The sequence below is a fragment of the Rhinoraja longicauda genome, chromosome 4 (assembly GCF_053455715.1).
Source record: "Rhinoraja longicauda isolate Sanriku21f chromosome 4, sRhiLon1.1, whole genome shotgun sequence".
NCBI classification, from domain to species: Eukaryota; Metazoa; Chordata; class Chondrichthyes; order Rajiformes; family Arhynchobatidae; genus Rhinoraja; species Rhinoraja longicauda.
The window spans coordinates 46,843,279-46,868,049 of NC_135956.1; the positions used below are offsets into that span (position 1 = coordinate 46,843,279).

General features: G+C 43.9%; 1 protein-coding gene across 2 annotated transcripts in view; it reads left to right on the forward strand.

The window, feature by feature from the left end:
- Positions 1–24,771, forward strand: part of LOC144592740 (zinc finger protein 407-like) — a 479,939-nt gene that overhangs the window by 10,999 nt on the left and 444,169 nt on the right. Inside the window, exon 1 of one of the 2 annotated variants that reach the window (XM_078397677.1) lies at positions 15,723–15,785. The exons of the other annotated variant lie outside the window; for it this stretch is intronic. The gene's annotated coding sequence lies outside the window, so the exon portion shown is untranslated. Of the gene's footprint in view, positions 1–15,722; positions 15,786–24,771 lie in introns of those variants that run through there. 2 annotated transcript variants of the gene reach the window in all.

Below are 24,771 nucleotides of genomic sequence, written 5' to 3' on the forward strand. Positions count from 1 at the left end.
CTATACATAAAACACATCTGTACATAAAACAGTGCTGGGGTAACTCAGCGGGACAGGCAGCATCTCTGGAGAACATGACGTTTTTGGTTGGAACTCCTCTTCAGACTGATTGCAGGGGATTGTAGAAAGCTGGAAGAGAGGAGGGGCAGGACAAAGCTTGGCCGGCTAATAGGTTGATACAGGTGTGTGGGGGATGAGTGACAGGCAAATGGTTGGACAAAGGCCAGAGATGAAAGGATCAAAGAGTTGTGAATTGTGAAGCTAAAGGATGGAATGTAGGTGGAAGGGGAGATGGTGGGCAGAAAATGTCCAAGTGGGGCATAGGGGACAAAGAGGGGTGGGGTGGCCTTAAGGGGCAAGAAACATAGAAAATAGGTGCAGGAGTAGGCCATTTGGCCCTTCGAGCCTGCACCGCCATTCAATATGATCATGGCTGATCATCCAGCTCAGTAACCCGTACCTGCCTTCTCTCCATACCCCCTGATCCCTTGAGCCACAAGGGCCACATCTAACTCCCTCTTAAATATAGCCAATGAACTGGCCTCAACTACCTTCTGTAGCAGAGAATTCCACAGACTCACCACTCTCTGTGGGAAGAAATGTTTTCTCATCTCGGTCCTAAAAGACTTCCCCCTTATCCTTAAGCTGTGACCCCTGGTTCTGGACTTCCCCAACATCGGGAACAATCTTCCCGCATCTAGCCTCTCCAACCCCTTAAGAATTTTATATGTTTCAATAAGATCCCCCCTCAGTCTTCTAAATTCCAGTGAGTATAAGCCTAGTCTATCCAGTCTTTCTTCATATGAAAGTCCTTCCATCCCAGGGATCAATCTGGTGAACCTTCTCTGTACTCCCTCTAAGGCTAGAATGCCTTTCCTCAGATTAGGAGACCAAAACTATACACAATACTCCAGGTGTGGTCTCACCAAGGCCCTGTACAACTGCAGCAGAACCTCCCTGCTCCTATACTCAAATCCTCTTGCTATGAATGCCAACATACCATTCGCTTTCTTCACTGCCTGCTGCACCTGCACGCTTGCTTTCAATGACTGGTGCACCATGACACCCAGGTCACGTTGCATCTCCCCTTTTCCTAATTGGCCACCATTCAGGTAATACTCTGCTTTCCTGTTCTTGCCGCCAAAGTGGATAACCTCACATTTATCCACATTATATTGCATCTGCCATGCATTTGCCCACTCTCCTAATCTATCCAAGTCACTCTGCAGCCTCCTAGCATCCTCCTCGCAGCTAACACTGCCACCCTGCTTCGTGTCATCCGCAAACTTAGAGATGTTGCATTCAATTCCCTCGTCTAAATCATTAATATATATTGTAAATAACTGGGGTCCCAGCACTGAGCCTTGCGGTACCCCACTAGTCACTGCCTGCCATTCCGAAAAGGACCCGTTTATTCCTACTCTTTGCTTCCTGTCCGCCAACCAATTCTCTATCCACCTCAACACTGAACCCCCAATACCGTGTGCTTTAAGTTTGTACCCCAATCTCCTATGTGGGACCTTGTCGAAGGCCTTCTGAAAGTCCAGATATAACACATCGACTGGTTCTCCCTTATCCACTCTACTAGTTACATCCTCGAAAAATTCTATAAGATTCGTCAGGCATGATTTGCCTTTCATAAATCAATGCTGACTTTGTCCGATGATTTCCCCACTCCATGCTGACTTTGTCCGATGATTTCACCAAGAAGGGAGGGGAGAGATTTGTGGTTACCTAAAAATAGAGAATTCAAAGTTCATACTGTAGAGCTGTAAGCCACCTAAACAGAATATTCCTCCAGCCGTTCTTCCAGATCGCGTGTGGCCTCACTCTGGCAATGGGGAAGGCCCAGGACAGAAAAGTTAGTATGGGAATGGGAAGTAACCAAGAGATCCAAAGGGCTTTGTCAGTCCTAGCACAAGAATCAGCAGGTCTAAGTGCAGTGGAACAATCGTGAAGGTACATCACAGACAGAATAATGAACGACTGCAGGAGTGGAGGTTACCTGGGATTATTTCCTGAGGCATCTTCTGTCCTTGTCCTTTGAGATAATGCAATCTACCTTTTACAAAATGGGTTGAAGTTTGCAGAAGGACCGAGGAAATTAACCATGAAGACTAAACTCGACAGAAAAATGAATGGTTGCTGGAGTGATTACAAGGATTTCCATTGTGGGTAAACCCAACCATGCTATGAGAGCCGTCAACTTGCTCTCAATAAACTAAAAGTGCCATTGACATGGCTAATCCTCGAGGTGGTAGAAACATAGAAAATAGTTGCAGGAGGAGGCCATTCGGACCTTTGAGCCAGCAACGCCATTCAATATGTTCATGGCTGATCATCCAAAATCAGTACCCCGTTCCGGATTTTTTCCCCATATCCCTTGCTTCCCTTAGCCCTGAGCTAAATCTAACTCTTTTGAAAACACCCAGTGAATTGGCCTCCACTGCCTTCTGTGGCAGAGAATTCCACAGATTCACAACTCTATGGATACACTGTGAGTAGTTCGTGAGATGGAAACACAGGACCTGATGGGATTGCCAAGTTGAACTTCTGACTCCCCGTGATATCAGAAGGCTTTCCTGCAAAATCTTCTTAATGCTCAGAGACACGTATAAACAATTGATGTTCACATAAATAACAAAATATATCATGTTTACAATTAAAAGCAATGAATTTATTTGAAACGTATTTAGCCTTGGGCGTTTATTATAAAGGTCTCTGTAATTGTAATTACAAAGTGAACATTTTTTAATTCCAAAGGGTACATATCAATTCATAATCCAACATATGTAAGGTGTAATGAACTGTATTCGACTAATGAGAATTGACGGCACATATACACTAAACAATACATAAAAGAGCAAAGAAATCTCGTAACCAACAGATCAGAGTCTGCCATTGCTTGTTATGAATGTTGTGGACAATTAAGCAGCATCAGCAGGAGATGCAGCATGTGAATGCGCAGGACAGGACTGAAATATTTGCATTTGTGTTTGGCCAGAGGTGTTGAGTTGATGCCGTCAGCATCCTGCTGATATCCTCTTTGTAAGCCAGTCTACAGCCAAATTGTTCACTTGTACGATAGATGATGATGGTAGCAGAATTAGCTCAGGACACTTCCAGTTTCCAGCCCTGCGACGTGGACGCTTCTGCTATAGACAATAGACAATAGACAATAGGTGCAGGAGTAGGCCATTCAGCCCTTCGAGCCAGCACCGCCATTCAATGCGATCATGGCTGATCACTCTCAATCAGTACCCCGTTCCTGCCTTCTCCCCATACCCCCTCACTCCGCTATCCTTAAGAGCTCTATCCAGCTCTCTCTTGAAAGCATCCAACGAACTGGCCTCCACTGCCTTCTGAGGCAGAGAATTCCACACCTTCACCACTCTCTGACTGAAAAAGTTCTTCCTCATCTCCGTTCTAAATGGCCTACCCCTTATTCTTAAACTGTGGCCCCTTGTTCTGGACTCCCCCAACATTGGGAACATGTTTCCTGCCTCTAATGTGTCCAATCCCCTAATTATCTTATATGTTTCAATAAGATCCCCCCTCATCCTTCTAAATTCCAGTGTATACAAGCCCAATCGCTCCAGCCTTTCAACATACGACAGTCCCGCCATTCCGGGAATTAACCTAGTGAACCTACGCTGCACGCCCTCCATGGGACCCTGTCTGAAATGATGAGCACCAAATTCTCAAGCAATCTAATGGGAATTACGTCTGATATGCTTAGTAACAAACTCTGTTCTGTCTTTGTGCTATGGGATTAATTGTTGATCTGCTTACTTAACACAAAGAGGCTAAGGCAGATGGATATGAACCATTTCAGACCTGACTAATATATTTGGTTTTTCACAGGAAAATAATTTCAGGTTCCCTGCCACAGTACCAAAATATTGTTTTAGAGATGTAGCTTGGAAACAGGCCCTTCGGCCCACCAATCCACGCTGATTATCGATCACCCATTCACATTAGCTTTATATTTTCCCACTTTCGTGGTGCACTCCCGACACACCAGGGACATTTTTTGGTTAATAGCAAAGATTGGCATTTCAGAATTATTGTTCTGTATTCAGCTGAGACGCCCAGATTTGAATTGCAAATTGAATCCACCATGAGGCTCCTGCAAAAAAAGGTGACAGATGTAAAAAACTACTTGTGATCATTGAAAATCCTGAGGGTGCTGTGGAGACCATTGGGGATTAGTGGGAAGCCCCCAGTGTACTATGAAGCAGGACTTGCAGATATTGAATATTATTTGTTCACTCATGTAATTCTGCTTTTCTTTCAGGAACTGCCAGTGAATTTAAAGTTTATTTTTGAAGCTATGGAGGAATCTGGATCAAAGGGGCTGGAGAAACTCTTGATTGAGAGAAATGCAACCTTTTTTTCCAATGTGGACTACATTGTAATATTGGATAGCGGGCGGCTCAGCTCAAAACCAGTCCTGACCTACGGTACTCAAGGACTCTGCTATTTCTTTGTAGAGGTACTGAGTCAATAGACAATAGGTGCAGGAGTAGGCCATTCTGCCCTTCGAGCTAGCACCGCCATTCAATGCGATCATGGCTGATCATTCTCAATCAGTACCGCGTTCCTGCCTTCTCCCCATACCCCCTCACTCCGCTATCCTTAAGAGCTCTATCCAGCTCTCTCTTGAAAGCATTCAACGAACTGGCCTCCACTGCCTTCTGAGGCAGATAATTCCACACCTTCACCACTCTCTGACTGAAAAAGTTCTTCCTCATCTCCGTTCTAAATGGCCTACCCCTTATTCTTAAACTGTGGCCCCTTGTTCTGGACTCCCCCAACATTAAAAACATGTTTTCTGCCTCTAATGTGTCCAATCCCCTAATTATCTTATATGTTTCAATAAGATCCCCCCTCATCCTTCTAAATTCCAGTGTATACAAGCCTAATTGCTCCAGCCTTTCAACATACGACAGTCCCGCCATTCCGGGAATTAACCTAGTGAACCTACGCTGTACGCCCTCAATAGCAAGAATATGCTTCCTCAAATTTGGAGACCAAAACTGCACACAGTACTCCAGGTGCGGTCACACCAGGGCCCGGTACAACTGTAGAAGGACCTCTTTGCTCCTATACTCAACTCCTCTTGTTATGAAGGCCAACATTCCATTGGCTTTCTTCGCTGCCTGCTGTACCTGCATGCTTCCTTTCAGTGACTGATGCACTAGGACACCCAGATCTCGTTGAACATCCCCTCTTCCTAACTTGACACCATTCAGATAATAATCTGCCTTTCTATTCTTACTTCCAAAGTGAATAACCTCACACTTATCTACATTAAACTGCATCTGCCATGTATCCGCCCACTCACACAACCTGTCCAAGTCACCCTGCAGCCTTATTGCATCTTCCTCACAATTCACACTACCCCCCAGCTTAGTATCATCTGCAAATTTGCTAATGGTACTTTTAATCCCTTCATCTAAGTCATTAATGTATATCGTAAATAGCTGGGGTCCCAGCACCGAACCTTGCGGTACCCCACTGGTCACTGCCTGCCATTCCGAAAGGGACCCATTTATCCCCACTCTTTGCTTTCTGTCTGTCAACCAATTTTCTATCCATGTCAGTACCCTACCCCCAATACCATGTGCTCTAATTTTGCCCACTAATCTCCTATGTGGGACCTTGTCGAAGGCTTTCTGAAAGTCGAGGTACACCACATCCACTGACTCTCCCCTGTCAATTTTCCTAGTTACATCCTCAAAAGATTCCAGTAGATTTGTCAAGCATGATTTCCCCTTCGTAAATCTATGCTGACTCGGAATGATCCTGTTACTGCTATCGAAATGCTCAGCAATTTTGTCTTTTATAATTGACTCCAGCATCTTCCCCACCACTGATGTCAGACTAACTGGTCTATAATTACCCGTTTTCTCTCTCCCTCCTTTCTTAAAAAGTGGGATAACATTTGCTATCCTCCAATCCACAGGAACTGATCCTGAATCTATAGAACATTGAAAAATGATCTCCAATGCTTCCACTATTTCTAGAGCCACCTCCTTAAGTACCCTGGGATGCAGACCACCAGGCCCTGGGGATTTATCAGCCTTCAGTCCCATCAGTCTACCCAAAACTATTTCCTGCCTAATGTGGATTTCCTTCAGTTCCTCCATCACCCTAGGTTCTCCGGCCCCTAGAACATTTGGGAGATTGTGTGTATCTTCCTCAGTCAATTTAACAACCTGATCCCAAGGACAGAACATTGCTTTGATGTTTAAAAGCTGTCAATGCGAAAATTTTGTTTCGAATTTGGAGGGTGGAATGTGGGCAACACTGGGCAAATATTGCCCATGTAAAGTTGCTCATGGGCATCTGGTAGTAAGCTACCTTCTTGACTCGTTGTAGTCCTTCAGGTGAAGGTGCTCCAACAGTACTGTTGGAGAGGGAATTCCAGGATCAAGGCTCGACAATGATGAAGCACCAACAATGTAGTTCCGGCACAGGAATGTGGGTGGGATTAAGAAACAGCATATTTTGTGGGGTGTACACTGCAGTCATGGTGTGTGCGGAGGACGGAGTGAACGTATTGTTGGAGTTCTGGATGGTGTTGAGCTTGAGTGGTGCTGGAGTTGCAGTCATCCAGGCAAGCTCAGAGCGCACACATTGTAACACCGACATCCTTGCAGAAAGCTCATTGTCTCCCATCTGATCTTGTAGCTGCAGTATTTATGAACTGACCACAATGTTGATATTAGAAGAATCTGTTAAACCTTAGACTTTAGAGATACAGCGGGGAATCCGTACCAACCAGCGATCACCCCCTACACTACCACTATTCTACACACTAGGGACAATTTACAATTTTGTTTTACCGAAGCCAATTAACCTACAAACCTGTGTAGGAAGGAACTGCAGATGCTAGTTTAAACCGAAGCCAGAGTAAGCCAGCTGGTCAGACAGCATCTATGGGGAAAAGGAAAAGGTAACGTTTTGGGTCGAGACCCTTCTTCAGCCTGAAGAACTGCAACTGAAGAAGGGTCTCACCCAAAATGTCATTTATTCCTTTTCTCCAGAGATGCTGTCTGACCCATTGAGTTCCTCCAGCTTTTTGTGTTAACCTACAGACCTGCACGTCTTTGGGATGTGGGAGGAAACTGGAGCACCCGGAGAAAACCCGTGTGGTCACAGGGAGAATGTAAAAACTCCATACAGACAGAACCCATAGTCAGCATTTAACCCAGGTTTCTGGTGCTGGAAGGCAGCAGTTCTACCTCTGTGCTGCCCCTAAACATAGAACATAGAACAGGAACAGGCCCGTCAACCTATGATATCTGTGATGCCTACTGCCTGCACGTGCTCCAGATCCCCTCATCGCCTGCATATTCATGTGTAGATCCAAAAGCACCATTCTTGTATCCAGGACCATCCATGGCAGTGCGTTCCAGGTACCCACCCTCTTGTGTAACAAACAGTCGTTATAATGTAGAGAGTGTTCAAATGCTCTCCAGTAGGGGAATTTGTTGGCTAGCACTTATTAATATGAATGCTATTTGTCACGTACCAACCTGCACCTTAATACTATCTAGATCTTGCTGCCAGCTAATTAACTGAAATCTTTTTGAATGTCAAGAAAACAATGTAATTTTTTTGGGGAATAATAGGAAAGTTGTTTTCTTTGCGTTTTCATTAGTTTCCACTCGTTGGAGATTGGTGTGACCCACTGACTTCTCGTATTCCAGAATTTCACATCTCCATCATCACGATCCAAGCCAAACTCCAAATGGCTTCTCATCTTGGAGCCTCAACTGTTTTCCCTTCTTTACCTTCAGGTTTCTTCCCATCATCTTATATATACATGCCCCTCCACTGTAGCCACAGTGATTACCATCTACAGAATAAAGTGATGCATCTCCCAATCCCACGGGCATCATGCGTTGGAAAGGTACCCCCATTCTTCTGGTGCCTCAGACGGAGATACCTCCATTCTGCTGACCCTACAGCATCCTTGCACTCATCCTCCTTGCACTCCCAATGCCAGCCAATGTTCTTCCTCTTTCCCCAGGCACAATAGCTTCTTCTGCTGCTCGTGAGAGTTTCCTCTACTTTTGCCTCCTTCAATTGTAATATAATTTGTCACTGTTATCAGCAGAGATCCTGCTGCAGATAAATATAACCTCTGCACTTTGTTTTGAAACACAGGTACAATGCCTCTGGACTCTACGGGGGAACGATCCATGAGGCAATGAATGGCCTCATTGCTCTACTCTGTAGGACCTGATTTATGCATTGTTGTGCTTTAAAATGTGTTCTTAGCAGGGAGAGAAAGAGAGAGAGAGGTTCAGTGAAGAAATAACATAACCTGTGGCAGTATCATTCCCCACACTTGAGGGCAAAACTGTGGCAGCTGCAGATCAATGTGGGAAAGACTTGGAAATCCTTAGACTTGGAAAGAGTGCAAAGGTGGAAAGACCAATCCATCTTTAGGTCTAATTTGGACTAAAGATGGATTAGAATAGGACCTTTTTGGGGAGCAGAGGCTGTAGGTTCGAGTATATGGGCGGCACGGTAGCGCAGCGGTAGAGTTGCTGCTTTACAGGGAATGCAGCGCCGGAGACTCAGGTTCGATCCTGACTACGGGTGCTGCACTGTAAGGAGTTTGTACGTTCTCCCCGTGACCTGCGTGGGTTTACTCCGAGATCTTCGGTTTCCTCCCACACTCCAAAGACGTACAGGTATGTAGGTTAATTGGCTGGGTAAATGTAAAAATTGTCCCTAGTGGGTGTAGGATAGTGTTAATGTACGGGGATCACTGGGCGGCATGGACTTGGAGGGCCGAAAAGGCCTGTTTCCGGCTGTATGTATATGATATGATATGATATGATAAGTCAGCTGAAAGCTAGTAGCAGGGTTTAATACAAGGTGAAACTTGTCTTCCAGCTCAAGGGAGGCGGAGGTTACGTTAAATATTGTTTGAAGCTCTTTTAGGTTTTTGGAGATATAGCATAGACACAGACCCTTCGGCCCATGCCGACTATCAATCACCCATTCACTCTAGTTCTTCATTGTCCCACTTTCTCATCCACTCACACACTGGGGGCAATTTTACAGATTACCTACAACCCTTGGGTTGTGGGAGGAAACTGGAGCACCCAAAGGAAACCCACGCGGTCACAGGGAGAACGTGCAAACTGCACACAGACAGCACCCAAAGTCAGGATCAAACCAGGGTCTGATGCTGTGAGGCAGCAACTCTACCAGCAGCGCCACCTTGCCATCCTCGTATCTTCATCTTTGGGCATCTCGTGCCACAGGTGTGTACTGCCACTGTATGGGGATGTGACACAGATTGATTCAAATTATATCGTTCTGAAAAGGCTACATTAGAAGAGCACAGGGTAGACCTGTTTTTTTTCTAAAATATGCAAGGTTAAGAAACAATGTAAACAAGCTGTTTACTGTTAAATAAAGTGACAGCCCTAGTCATACAGCACAGAAAACGCCTCTTCAGCCTATCGCCCATGCTGATTGATCATCATGCACTCATCTATACTAATACCATTTGTCTCCATTTGGTCCAGAGCCTTCTATGCCTTAATGCTTCAAGTGCTTGTCCAGATACATTTTAAATGCTGTGAGAATTCCTGCCGAAAACACCTTCTCAGGCAGAGTGTTCCAATTTGCTCCCATCCTCACATGAAAATATTCTTCAGATCCCCTCTGTTCCTATTGCACCTTAACCCTGTGGTTCTGATTTTAGACATCTTCGTCATGGGGAAATGTTTACCTTTCATCCTATCTATGCCCCATACCTTTGTATTCCCTTGGGCAGAGTTTCTTCATCAGTAAAGCGGTATTTGTTTGTAGGAGCTTGCTATGCACAAAATTGGCTGTATGACGATTTAGATAAGTTCAGTGAGTAGGCATGATATAATGTGTATAAATTTGTGAAGTTATCCACTTTGGCTGAAAAAACAGAAGGTAAGAACATGAATTAAATAGTGATCAATTGGAAAAGGCTGATAGATCAAGGGATCCTTGTTTACCAGTCACTGAAAGCAAACATTCAGGTGCAGCAATGACAATAGACAATAGGTGCAGGAGGAGGCCATTCGGCCCTTCGAGCCAGCACCACCATTCAATGTGATCATGGCTGATCATTCTCAATCAGTACCCCGTTCCTGCCTTCTCCCCATACCCCCTGACTCCGCTATCCTTAAGAGCTCTATCTAGCTCTCTCTTCTCTTGAATGCATTCAGAGAATTGGCCTCCACTGCCTTCTGAGGCAGTGAATTCCACAGATTTACAACTCTCTGACTGAAAAAGTTTTTCCTGGTCAAATGGTCAAATGTGCTTAAGTGCACATTGTCAGATTTTATTAAAGGCAATTTTTATCCATTTTGATTTCACCGTATAGAAATTACAGCTGCATTTATACATAGTCCCCCCCTCATTTCAGGGCACAATAATGTTTGGGACACATGGCTTCACAGGCGTTTGTAATTGCTCAGGTGCGTTTAATTGCCTCCTTAATGCAGGTATAAGAGAGCTCTCAGCACCTAGTCTTTCCTCCAGTCTTTCCATCACCTTTGGAAACTTTTATTGCTGTTTATCAACACGAGGCTTAACAAAATCAACTGTTTGGAACATCATTAAGAAGAAAGGGAGCACTGGTGAGCTTACTAATTGCAAAGGGACTGGCAGGCCAAGGAAGACCTCCACAGCTGATGACAGAAGAATTCTCTCTATACTAAAGAAAAATCCCCAAACACCTGTCCGACGGATCAGAAACACTCTTCAGGAGTCAGGTGTGGATTTGTCAATGACCACTGTCCGGATAAGACTTCATGAACAGTAATACAGAGGCTACACAGCAAGATGCATACCACTGGTTAGTCGCAAAAATAGGATGGCCAGATTACAGTTTGCCAAGTACTTAAAAGAGGAACCGCAGTTCTGGAAAAAGGTCTTGTGGACAGATGAGACGAAGATTAACATATCAGTGATGGCAAGAGCAAAGTATGGAGGAGAGAAGGAACTGCCCAAGATCCAAAGCATACCACCTCATCTGTGAAACACGGTGGTCGGGGTGTTATGGCCTGGGCATGTATGGCTGCTGAAGGTACTGGCTCACTTATCTTCATTGATGATACAAGTACTGATGGTAGTAGCATAATGAATTCTGAAGTGTATAGACACATCCTATCTGCTCAAGTTCAAACAAATGCCTCACAACTCATTGGCCAGCGGTTCAATGATCCCAAACAAACTGCTGAAGCAACAAAGGAGTTTTTCAAAGCTAAAAAATGGTCAATTCTTGAGTGGCCAAATCAATCACCCGATTTGAACCCAATTGAGGGTATTTATTCACAAAATGCTGGAGTAACTCAGCAGGTCAGGCAGCATCTCAGGAGAGAAGGAATGGGTGACGTTTCGGGTCGAGACCCTTCTTCAGACTGAAGAAGGGTCTCGACCCGAAACGTCACCCATTCCTTCTCTCCTGAGATGCTGCCTAACCTGCTGAGTTACTCCAGCATTTTGTGAATAAATACCTTCGATTTGTACCAGCATCTACAGTTATTTTCTTACTGAACCCAATTGAGCAATTTTATATACTGAAGAGAAAATTGAAGGGGACGAGCACCCAAAACAAGCAAAAGCTCAAGATGGCTGCAATACAGACCTGGCAGAGCATCACCAGAGAAGACAGCCAACAAATGGTGATGTCCATGAATCACAGACTTCAAGCAGTCATTGCAAACAAAAGATATGCAACAAAATACTAAATATGACTACTTTCATTTACATGACATTGCTGTGTCCCAAACATTGTGGTGCCCTGAAATGGGGTTACTATGTATAAACACTGCTGTAATTTCTACATGGTGAAACCAAAATGTATAAAAATGGCCTTTATTAAAAACTGACAATGTGCAATTTAACCACATGCGATTTTTTTCTATTACAAATCTCAAATTGTGGAGTACAGAGGCAAATAAATAAATGATGGGTCTTTGTCCCAAACATTATGGAGGGCACTGTAGGTGCGGTAGAATCTGGGGAGTGATGAAAACGTGGGGACAATAAGATAAAATGGGTTTCATGTAGGATTATTGTAAACCCATGGCTAGTGAGGACTTGGTAGGTTGAAGGCCTTGTTTTTGTGCTGTATTTTTTGATGAGTCTCTACTATGGAGATTGGGTACCAAAGTGAAAATGCAGCAGAGCATCAGTCTCACTGAAAGGAGAACATGCTCAAAGGGCTGAGGGGATTCCTCCTGTTCCTGGTTCTTACCCGCTTCATGTTTTCTATTTGTAGTCATAAGTTTGGATCTCTCCATACAAGCACTAACATCCTCTCCGCATCGATGCTTTTCAACCCTTGCATCCTTTCAAAGACTTCCATTCGGTCATTTCTAGGTCACTTTTCAAGTGGGGAAATAAAATCACAACCCTGCCCATGTGTTCCTGACCCCTACTCTTCTCAATCTTGGCCCCAGCTCTGGCCACATGCCAACCATTGATACCACCACTTCCCAGCACAAGACATAAATGCAATCCATTATCATGGTCCACTGGTCACTGCTACCACTGCTACCTCCTCCAACCTCATCTACTGCATCCGCTGTTCCAGGTGTCAACTTCTCTACATCGGCGAGACCAAGGGTAAGCTCGGCGATCGTTTCGCTAAACACCTTCGCTCAGTCCGTCTTAACCTACCTGATCTCCCGGTGGCTCAGCACTTCAACTCCCCCTCCTATTCCCAATCTGACCTTTCTGTCCTGGGCCTCCTCCATTGTCAGAGTGAGGCCCAGCGCAAATTGGAGGAACAGCACCTCATATTTTGCTTGGGTAGTTTACACCCCAGCGGTATGAACATTGACCTCCAACTTCAGATAGTCCCTGCTTTTCCTTTCTTGCCCCTCCCCCTTCCCAGTTCTTCACTAGTCTTCCTGTCTCCGACTACTTTCTATCTTTGTCTTTCTCCCCTGACATCAGTCTGAAGAAGGGTCTCGACCCGAAACATCACCCATTCCTTCTCTCCAGAGATGCTGCCTGACCCGCTGAGTTACTCCAGCATTTTGTGTCTACCTTCAGTAGGGGAGGTTGGATGAGGGATCTAAAGAACAAAGGGAATATTTGTGATAGGATGAGTAGGAATGGCCTTTTTTTTGGTGGGGGTGGGGGCTGTCTGTTCAAACTATGGTTCAAGCTCTCTTGAAATTTCAACCTTTCTGTTCTGATACCGTGGAAATTTGTTGCTGAAGAACAACAGTGATAGATATTCCCTGGTCCATTAGGGATACTGACCTCCCCACTACTGAAGGGATCTACAGGGAAATGCTGCCTCAAGAAGGCAGCTGATATCATCACTGACTGACACAACCCAGAGCCCACTGTTGTCATGGGGAAGAAGGTACAGAGCATGAGAACTGTTACCTCCATGTTCAAGAATAGTTTGTATCCATCAGCCATGAGGTTCTCAAACCACCCTGCACAACATTTCCTCAGCACCAAGCCACTGTAGACTTTGGTAAAAGTTGACGAACCTAGTCAAATCAAACATTTACTATGTATGATGCAAGCATTGTGTGAGCTAGAATTGCTGTCAGGAGGCACCAAAGAGCACAGCGGTAAAGTAACCATCTGTAATGAAGTAAAGAATACATGAGAAGAACAAAATGTGAAGCGTCATAGAGTGATACAGTATGGAAACAGGCACTTCAGCCCAACTTTCCCACACCCAGCTACACTATTCCCACTTGCCTGCGCATGGTCCACATCTCCCCAAACCTGTCCTATCCATGTACCTGTCTAACTGTTTCTTAAACGTTGGGAAAGTCCCAGTCTCAACTACCTCATCTCACAGCTTGTTCCATACATCCACCTCCCTTTGTGTGAAAAGGTTATACTTCGGATTCCAATTAAATCTTTTCCGCTTCACCTTGAACCTATGTCCTCTATTCCCCTACTCTGGGCAAGAGACTCTGTGCATCAACCCGATCTATTCCTCTCATGATTTTGTACACCTCTATAAGATCACCCCTCATCCTCCTGCACTCCAAGGAATAGAGACCCAGCCTATTCAACCTCTCCCTACAGCTCACTCCCTCTGGTCCTGGCAACATCCTCGTAAATCTTTTCTGAACCCTTTCAAGCTTGACAATATCTTTCCTATAATATGGTGCCCAGAACGGAACACAATATTATAAATGCATTCTCACCAACGTCTTATACAACTGCAACATGACCTCCCAATTTCTATACTCAATACTCTGACTGATGAAGGCCAATATGCTAAAAGCCTTTTTTGACCACCTTATCTACCTGCAACTCGACCTTCAAGGAACCATACAGCTGCACTCCTAGATCGCTCTGCACTCCAACAATCCTCAGTGGTCTACCATTTATTATGCGGGTCCTGCCCTTGTTAGACATCCCAAAATGCAACACCTCACACTTCTCTGTATTAAATTCCATCAACCATTCCTCAGCCCACCTGGCCAATCGATCTAGATCCTGCTGTAATCTTTCACAACCATCTTCACTATTTTCAAAACCGCTCACTTTTGTATCATCAACAAACCTGCTAAACCTACTAAACTTGCCCTGTATGTTCTCATCCAAATCATTGATATAGATGACAAACAGTAACGGGCCCATTACCGAACCCTGAGGCACACCACTTGTCACAGGCCTCCAGTCTGAGAAGCAACCTTCCACCGTCACCCTCAGCTATCTCTCCTTGGATCCCATGCCTACCATACGAGACCTTGTCGAATGCCTTACTGAAATCCATGTATACAACATTTACAGCTCTGCCCTCATCGCCCCTTTAGGTCACAAAACCATGCTGACTATCCCTAATCAGCCCTTGCCCATCCAAATGCCGGTATAACCTATTCCTCAGAATACTCTCTAGTAAGAATTAACGTGATCTGCAAATTAGTCAAAAGACCTGCGCGAGATAACCACTTATGAGGTGTTTGCGCAGTAATCAACCAGAACCAGAAAAGAGAAAACTGAACACTTTGGGGAAAGGGAAGTGGATTGTTCCTTGGAAGTGCAGGGTTAGGGACAATTATAACTCTAAGTGCTTCATCAGCGCTGAAACAAAAAGGGGGCAGCTAGTGCAGGACATCATACACGTTACTAATTAAGCTGCAATGTCATTGGGGGTCTGAACAATATTGGAGCAAATTAAACTAAAAAAATGTAATATTTTTAATTGGTTATTGATGCATGGAGTTGCCAACTCTGCTTGTCTGTTCCTGGAGGTTTATCGCTTTCGAACCTTCCCTGAAGGGCTCTGACTATCATTTTCTTGCATTTGCTTTATTTAAGTGCAAATATGATTTGGACAGTGCACGCTGGTGAAAGCAGATGAGCACAGCTAGAATTCTGCTGGGCATGCCACATGTCAAAGTGCTGAGATAACTTGAGTTTCCATAGTTTAATAAATGGCCCACATGTTACTTATGTAGAGGGTGTGGCCAGATTAAAATCATCGAGCGTTCAATTGTAGCTCCAGCAGACGCCAATAAGCCAGGTGAGTGACAGGACAGGATAGGATCGTGACTGCAGCGTTCAGGGTGTGAATGAACGCCCATCATTCCTCTGCCCCTCTTGACATGGAACCCCAGGCACCAGGAGCACGTGCTCCGGGTCACATTGGCGGGATCACGTGACCGCGCTCAGTGCCGTCTCCGCGCATGCTCAGCGTGCCTTCGGGTGACATCGACCCGCTGCTACGGCGGGCCACTTGTGACCAAGTACGCGGCGAGCGGACGCCACCTATTCGCGCTCAGGTACGTGCAAATAACGAAACGATTTGATTTACCTTTGCACCCGCAAGCTTCGGAGCCGGTGCGCGGGCACGGCGGGTTCGGCGTTATCTCTGTGCGGCGGCGGCGGAGAACAGGCGGCTGAATACCGGCCGCCCGAAGCTTTTTGGGCCTCTGCGCTGCCGTCATCGCAACCGCCGGGCAGCGGCCGTTGGTGCGGGGGGCGGGGCCAGCCGACGCAACGCTGCGCTCCGGTTGGTCGCTCCGCCCGTCACTCACACATGAGTCAGCACGCACCTCCCCCGGCGCGGCTGAACCAGGAAGTGGGTGCTGCACCAGGCTGCACGCCTGTTCAAATCAGGTGTCCAAGAAAATGATAGTCAGAATCCTTCAGGGAAGGCTCGGAAGCGAAAAACCTCCAGAAACACAGCCCACTAGACTTGGCAACTCCATGCATCAATACCCAATGTTGATATAAGAGGAACAAAAAGATTGGTGGGCGTTCATTCGCACCCTCAACACTGCAGTCAGGATCCTATCTTGTCACTCGTCTTATTAGAGTCTACTAAAGCTATAATTGAATGCTCAATGATTTTAATCTATGGCCACACCGTGTGCATAAATAAGATGTGGCCCATTCTTAAATAAACTATAGGGGACTGTTATATCAGCACTTTGAAGTACTTACTCAAGAGACTTACTTGAGAGTCTCTCCGCATTACTCAAGCCATCTGGTCCTGCTAATCAATCATTTCTGCCAGTCATTTCTGCTCTATTTCTAGATTAATCACATCCTCCCTATGGTATATTGACCAGAACTGCACGCAATGCCCCATGTGTGGTCTCTCTAATGTCCTATACAGCTGTAACTGGATGTCCCAACTCTTTAGTTTAGTTTAGAGATACAGTGAGGAACCAGGCCCTTCGGTCCATTGAGTCCGCACCAACCAGTGATCCAGCACATTAACACTATCCTACACACACACTAGGGGCAATTTACACTTATACCAGCCAATTAACCTACAAACCTGTACGTCTTTGGAGTGTGGGAGGAAACCGAAGATCTCGGAGAAACTCCTCAGAGGGATAAAGTACAAACTCCGTACCATCAGCACCCGTAGTAGGGATTGAACCCGGGTCTCTGGCACTGCAAGTGCTGTAAGGCAGCAACTCTACCGCTGCGCTACCGTGCCATCTCTTGTAGTCAGTATCTCACCTGATGAAGACAAGCATAACATACAACATCTTCACCACTTTGTTTTGCTTAGTCTATATGTGCACAGAAAGATCTAACAAACAGAAAAGACTAGGAAATGAGTAAAGGATTGACATTGGTCTTGGAGTTGGTTTCTGTGTAATGAAAGACATGCCTCTGATACTACTGTGCCCATCAGTACAGCTGAAGTGTTTATATTGATGTTATCTAGAATAAGACCAGAGGCAATAACTTACTGATGCAGTGGTGAAAGGGCAAACCTATTGAGCTACACCTGATGCAGTTGTCATAGGTACCCCTACTCTGCCCCAATCCTATAAATATCTGAGCATATGGATGCAACTCTTTATTATTATTTTTAATAGTCTTAAAAGGATCCTGTGTTGGTTATGGATGAAATTGACACCAGTTTGTTTTAACGTTTCAAATAAAATCTATTTTAAAACAGTAGACATAGAATTGTTAATAGGATTCACAAGTCATTTATATTTGTCAATTTTCTGAATACATTGTGAAATATCTTCTCTTTTGAAAGTGAGAGAGGTCTTTTAATTATTTCAAGTTATTAAGTACATGATGCAGAGGACCCATGGCTGGAAATAAAACAATATCTTAAATGTTGTAATTGGAATAAGGGAGGCTTTCACATCTTGTAAAATAAAATGTCAAAAACAAAATGAAAAGCTTGGCTAACTTTTTTGGAATTGTGAGCTGTGAGACTGCCATCTGCCATCTCTTTCCATGTCGTGTGTTCCATTTTCAGTTTGTACTTCAGATGACTCATTATCAAATTTCTTCTGGGGATTGAGATATTTTTACGAATAGCATGTCTTATATTTCAAAATATGTTTTGTACAGATAACATTAAAAAATATTGGAGTTGAGGGACTTAAGATACTTGGAGAAATGAAGAAGATTAAGAGAAGATCTAATTGAACTGAAAGTGTTTTCTTCAGCAATTTCAACACACAGAAGGTTTCCACTGGCAGGAGAGGCAGTAACCGGATGTAACTGTCAAATGAAAATGACATTTTTTAAATTATAGTGTGTATTATGATCCCTGACATCACTGCCCGAAAACATGGTGAAGGCTAATTCCAGAATATGGTTGCCCCAATACAAGTGGAGGCTTTAGAAAGGGTGCAGAGTATGTCTTGCAGAATGATTCCTGGATTAGAGCATATTAACAACAAGGGAGGTTGGACAGATTTGGATTATTTTCTCTGGAACGCCAGAGGTTGTAGGGAGATCTGATAAAAGGATATAAAACTATGAGTGGGATAGATAGGGTAGACAGTCAGAACGTTTATCCCAGAATAGAAATATTGAATACTAGAAGGCATATCTTTAAGGTGAGTTTAAAGGAGTTGTGCGGGGCAAGTTTTCTTTGCATAGAGGGTGGTGTGTGCCTGGAACACACTGCTGGGGTAGTAGAGGCAGATACGATAGAGGCATTGAAGTGACTTTTGGATATATACATGGATTTAGAGGGATATGGATTATTTGTGGGCAGATAAGAGTTGGTCTCATATTCAGCATAGACATTGTGGGCCGAAAGACCTGTCCCTGTGTTTTACTGTTCTACGTTCTGAGGTAAATATTTGCCCTTGCAAGTGTTTCTATTCTGGTCTGGTTACTTCTTTTGAGAAGCTAATGCAAGTGTAATGGGTCAAGTGGTCATCCCCTATATTTGTCTTTATGGGATTTGTTTCAGTGGTTATATTGCATTCATTAAATGTTATATAAATACACATTTTAATAGTTTTATTACTTTCAAAAGGTTGGTCTTTCAATTTTGATTTATCTTGAACATCGCCGTCTCTGTATAAATACGGACAATCTTGTTAGGAGATTAAATTTCTATAATCAATGCCAGTATGCAAGAGGTTATTGCAAAGTTAACAGGATTTTTGTTGTCTTAATAGCTGATATTCACAGTAATATTGATATTTTGTCATTTGGATGCCCCATTTATTTCAGCCTTGCTCCACAAGCATTCTTTAATTGATTATAGATCAACTATGTTATAGAAACAGCAGCAGCTGGAAGGGGAATTTCAAGACATCTTTTTATTTGAGGAGCTCAACTGTGTAGTATCTTCATGATATTACATAGAATACACAGTTTACACCATCGGTTATGCTCCACCAGAGCTTTCTTTTGCCATTCCTCAGATACTGTCAGTATAACCCTCTATATCCCCTTCTTCACATGCTTTTTCCAATCTCCCCTTCAAGGCATCTATACAGTTCATCGCAACCTTGTTCTATGATAGTAAGTTCCACATTCTCACAACATGTGGCATAGTCAGAAGAATATTCTTTATCCAGCTGGACTCTTGGTGAATATTGTACATAGATGGATTCAATTTACAAGTGAAAACAATCCTTCTCGGTCTACTTTTTCACGCCCGGAGTTTTTGAAGCTCTCAATTAGGTCACCCTTCTGGTATAATAGAATGGTACAGCACAGGAACATGATGCACTTCAGCCCAACATGTCTGCGACAATCATAATGCTCACCAAAAGTAATACCATCTGCCTGCATGTGGCCCTGATCTCTATTCCATGCCTGTTCACGTGTCTGCCTAAATACCTCTTAAATGTTTCTATCATGTCTGTTTCTACCAGTTCCCCAACTTGCAAATTCACATCTATCATCCTTATTTCTCTGTGCGACCTCTCCAGTGCTTCTGTGTGACATGTTCAGTGTTTCCATATCCTTCTAATAACATGGCGATTAGAACTATACACAATAGTCTACCGTGACCTAACTAAGGTTCGGTGGATTTTAACAAATGCTCTTAACTATTCTTTCTCTAAAGAAAGAAGAGGTGGGACGGTGGTGCAGCGGTCATGTTGCTGCCTGGAAAAATATTTTTGATGAATTTGGAAAGAGGATTTTCTGTTCTCTTGCTTCTTTCTCTCTTGTGTTCATATTTAGCTTCCCCTTAAATTTTATATGTCTCACCTACTTATAACAAATTGCTCTCTCTAACCCTGACTTAATTTATTCACATTGTTTTATTATTCATACCCCTAATTTAGATCTTGCCGAAATGAAAACTTTTTCTAATATCTGGGGGAAAAGAAAATTGCTTCAGAATTATGAAAACCTCAACTCTCGCATCAGCCCTTCAGTATTCTGGACAAATAAGGCTTTGGTTTAAATGCTGATTGCTGTTAGCAGAACCACTGATTCACCAGTGGGTGTGCTGCTTTTTGTCATAGGAATCAATCCCAAATCATTTCAGTAGTATGGTGAAGAGATGATGAGAAGAGATATTATTCCATACCATTGCATTCTTTTACTGTTGAATTTACCACTGTATTAAGTGTAGTTGTTTTTTTAGGTATTTTTGAAGTTTCCGTGTGGGATAGGAATGAAAAATAAATGAAAAATGAGCCAGTTTACCCTTAGAGGAGCCTTGTAATTCCATGTTTTGGAAAGTTGTGGGAATCTATTTTAAGAGTTTTGCCATTAATACGATAGTCTTCAAATTATTGAACAATAACAGCCATTTTTAATGGAGAAATTGAGTGGGTTGGAATCGGGTAGTATTTGACATCAAGCCATGTAAAGACTTGTTGGCACTGAAAATGTCAAACTGGATTGGCTGGTTCTACTGAGAGCATGGAATGAGTACATGGAATGGGTTCATGTGGAAAATGAGTATTGTGTCAACATTACAATTTCAAACTATGTTGAACATTTAACAATTGTTTTCACACAAAATAAACCAAAAATAACTTTATCATATGTGCCATTTACAACCTTAATTTTTTATTGGTAGTTTAGTTTAGTTTAGAGATACAACACAGAAACAGGCCCTTTGGGGAGTTTGTACGTTCTCCCCGTGACCTGCGTGGGTTTTCTCTGAGATCTTCGGTTTCCTTCCACACTCCAAAGACGTACAGGGTTGGAGGTTAATTGGCTTAATAAAAACTGTAAATTATCCCTAGTATGTGTAGGATTGTGTTAATGCGCAGGAATCTATTCCGCACCGGCACAGAGATAGGCTGTTTCCGCGCTGTATCTCTAAACTAAACTAAACTCTCGTAGAACCAGCCAATCAGGAGCATCCGTAGTCAGGATAAAACCCGGGTCCCTGGCGCTGCAAAGCAGCAACTCTACCGTTGCATCACCGTGCCACCACCATGGTAGCTTCTCTGGATTGAGGATGGCTTAAATCTTCTCCAGTTCAGAGGTGACTGATGAGGCCAACATGTCTTTGCACAGGCAGGGCAGTGGGTGCTTAATGTGGTATGGGGTAGATTGTTTGTGAGGCGGTTACACTGGCCTTTTATACAGGACAGCTGTGTGCTTCTAATGCGTGCACTCAAAGACATCAACAACATCAAAAATTCTCCCTCTTCACTGTGAGCTGCCATGGCCTGAGGTTCCCAGGAGTCTTACAGCATGGAAACTGGTCCTTCAGAATGAAATGAAGAAATCAGCTGATTTCAATACAGAAACATCATGATGACAAGCAGATAATTTGATCTAGTGATATTGGTAGTAAGAAGAATATTGTGCAGAAAACTGAGCAACTCCGGAGAGAGCAGATGGTTAGCTACAGTGCAAATATAGGATTTTGAGTAATTTATCATGGAATTAAACCCTTCGGCCCAACTTATCCATATCAACAAAGATGCCCATCTTAGTGAGCTCTATGTCCATGTTTGGCACAATTCCCTCTAAACCATTCCTATCCAAGAATATGTGCAAATAATTTTTAAATGCTGTTATTGTACTTACCTCAACCACTTCTTCTGGCAGCTTGTTCCATATCGCCACCACCCTCTGTGTGAAAACGTTGTCTTTCAGTTTCCGATCAACTTTCTCCTCTCAGCTTTAACCTATATCCTCTAGTTCTTGTTTCGCCAGACTCAGGAAAAATGACTCTGTGTAATCACCCTATCTATGCATGGGATTTGATGGGGGTGGTGGTGCATTTTATCATGAAGGCTTTGGCCTTTTGTTGAATCTTTCTCTCGGTCTATCTGGTAGTCTCTTCCTGTGACAGAGCAAGAAATTGGTGTTGGGTAGGTGAACAATATGGGCTGTCCAACAGAGCTGATTGAATGTGACCAGCGGCTTAGCACTGACAACGTTGCCCTTGGTTGAGGCTCCACCCCAGTAACAGCTCAAGTTGTTACTGAAGAAAAGAGCTGATTTCAATACAGGAACACCCCACATAATAATGATGCTAAGCAGATAATTTACTCTAGTGATGTTGGTAGAAAGAAAAATATTGTAGAGAAAATGGATCAATTTCCTGAGAAACTGTTAGTTTTCTTGGTGACATCCTTAGTTCACTTGGTGACATGAATGTAGAATGTGCACTGTTGCTATTTCCTTGGTGTATGATAAAGAATGCAGCCTTGATTTACTGTTGCTGGTGCTGGAACTGTTTATTTAGACTTTAGACTTTTGAGATGCAGCATGGAAACATGCCCTTTGTTCTATCGAGTCCACGCCGCCCAGTGATCACCTCTTACACCACTACTATCCTTTACACTAGGGACAATTTTACAATTTGCAGAAGCAATTGACCTACAAACCTGTATGTCTTTGGAGTGTGGGAGAAAACCAGAGCACATAGAGAAAATCCATGCAGTCATAGGGAGAACTTACAAACTCCATACAGACAATACACGTGGACAGGATCGAACTCGGGTCTCTGGCGCTGTAAGGCAGCAACTCTACCGCTGTGCCACTGGGCTGTTGGCTAGTTAAGCAATGGTGTGATTGTTTTAGTGGTAGTCATTGTAGTGATACTTATTGACTGATTACCAAAAAAAGATGTTGACTAGAAGTATCTTCTCAACTGCAATGGAATCTTTTCCAATCTGGACCTGGCGAGTCTTCGTTTCTGAGTTGTCATTTGCAGAATGACCAACAGTAAGAGGCAGGGGGTGGGGTTGAACTCTTTGGGAATATGTCTAACTAGAATTGGCAACTCAGAGTCTGGTCCAGAGTGAAACTACGACTGATCTCTAAGCCTGGGACTGAAAATTGAGTGGAATTTGAAGCAAGCAAAATTGTTCTCCTGTCACAATATCGTTGCTTTTTGACGTTTGCTTGATGAAATATGAAGATGCTTGTCCAGATTATCTGGTCAGTGGTCCTTCTGCAGTTGTACAGGGCCCTAGTGAGACCACACCTGGAGTACTGTGTGCAGTTTTAGTCTCCAAATTTGAGGAAGGACATTCTTGCTATTGAGGGAGTGCAGAATAGGTTCACTAGGTTAATTCCTGGAATGGCGGGACTGTCGTATGTTGACAGACTGGAGAGACTGGGCTTGTGTACGCTGGAATTTAGAAGGATGAGAGGGGATCTTATTGAAACATATACGATTATTAAGGGATTGGACCCTAGAGGCAGGAAACTTGTTCCCGATGTTGGGGGAGTCCAGAACCAGGGGCCACAGTTTAAGAATAAAGGGTAGGCCATTTAGATGAGGAAAAAGTTTTTCTTTCAGAGAGTTGTAAATCTGTGGAATTCTCTGCCTCAGAAGGCAGTGGAGGCCAATTCTCTAGATGCTTTCAAGAGAGAGTTAGATAGAGCTCTTAATGATAGCAGAGTCAGGGTGTATGGGGAGAGGGCAGGAACAGGGTACTGATTGTGGATGATCAGTCATGATCACATTGAATGGCGGTGCTGGCTTGAAGGACCGAATGGCCTACTCCTGCACCTATTGTCTATTGAATGACCTATAACAAAACCGCCCATAAAGATGTAGTTGGCCCTGTGGGATGGATCTTTCCTTTCCAAAGCACTACCTGATCAGGTCCTTTCAAAAGTAGAACTTTGGTGCCTTGCAATAGAGATACTGTCAAACTATCTAACTTGCACACATTGAAGTATTCTGTAAAGCAGTAAACCAGCAAATAATAATAATAATAATAATCCTTTACTCGTCCCACAACGGGGAAATTTGCAGGGTTACATCAGCAAAGTGGACAGCAAAAATAGATAAGCATTCATTATAAATAAAATAAAGATAATTATCTTTATTTACTGGTCTACTGGGAGCAGTGCTGGTTGTGCATCCTGACAGCAGCAGGAAGGAAGGACCTTCGATATCTCTCCTTCGCACACTTGGGGTGAAGTCTGTCACTGAAGGAGCTGCTCAGCGCAGTGACAGTGTCCTGCATGGGGTGGGAGTCGTCCAGCAATGACGATAGTTTTGCCATCATCCTCCTCTCTCCCACCGCCTGCACTGAGTCGAGGGGGCATCCCAGGACAGAGCTGGCCTTATTGATCAGTTTATCAAGCCTCTTCCTGTCAGCACTTGAGATGCTGCTGCTCCAGCAGACCACTCCATAGAAAATGGCTGATGCCACCACGATGTCGAAGAAGGTCCTTAGGAATGCTCCCTGCACTCCAAAGGACCTGAGTCTCTTCAGCAGATACAGTCTGCTCTGGCCTTTCTTATAAAGTACATTGATGTTGTCAGTCCAGTCCAGTTTATTGTTCAGGTAAACACCCAGGTACTTATAAGAGTCCACTCAATGTCCATTCCCTGGATGTTGACCGGTGTCGAGGGGGCATGGCAGCACCTGCGGAAATCCACCACCATCTCCCTGGTTTTCCCCACGTTGATCTGGAGGCGGTTCTGCTGGCACCAGTCCATAAAGTCCTGGGTCAGTTCTCTGTACCTGTCATCGTCATCTGTGATGAGGCCAACAATGGCAGAGTCGTCAGAGAACTTTTGCAGATAGCAGTTGGCTGAGCTGTGCATGAAGTCCGCGGTGTACAGGGTGAACAGGAAAGGAGCCAAAATTGTTC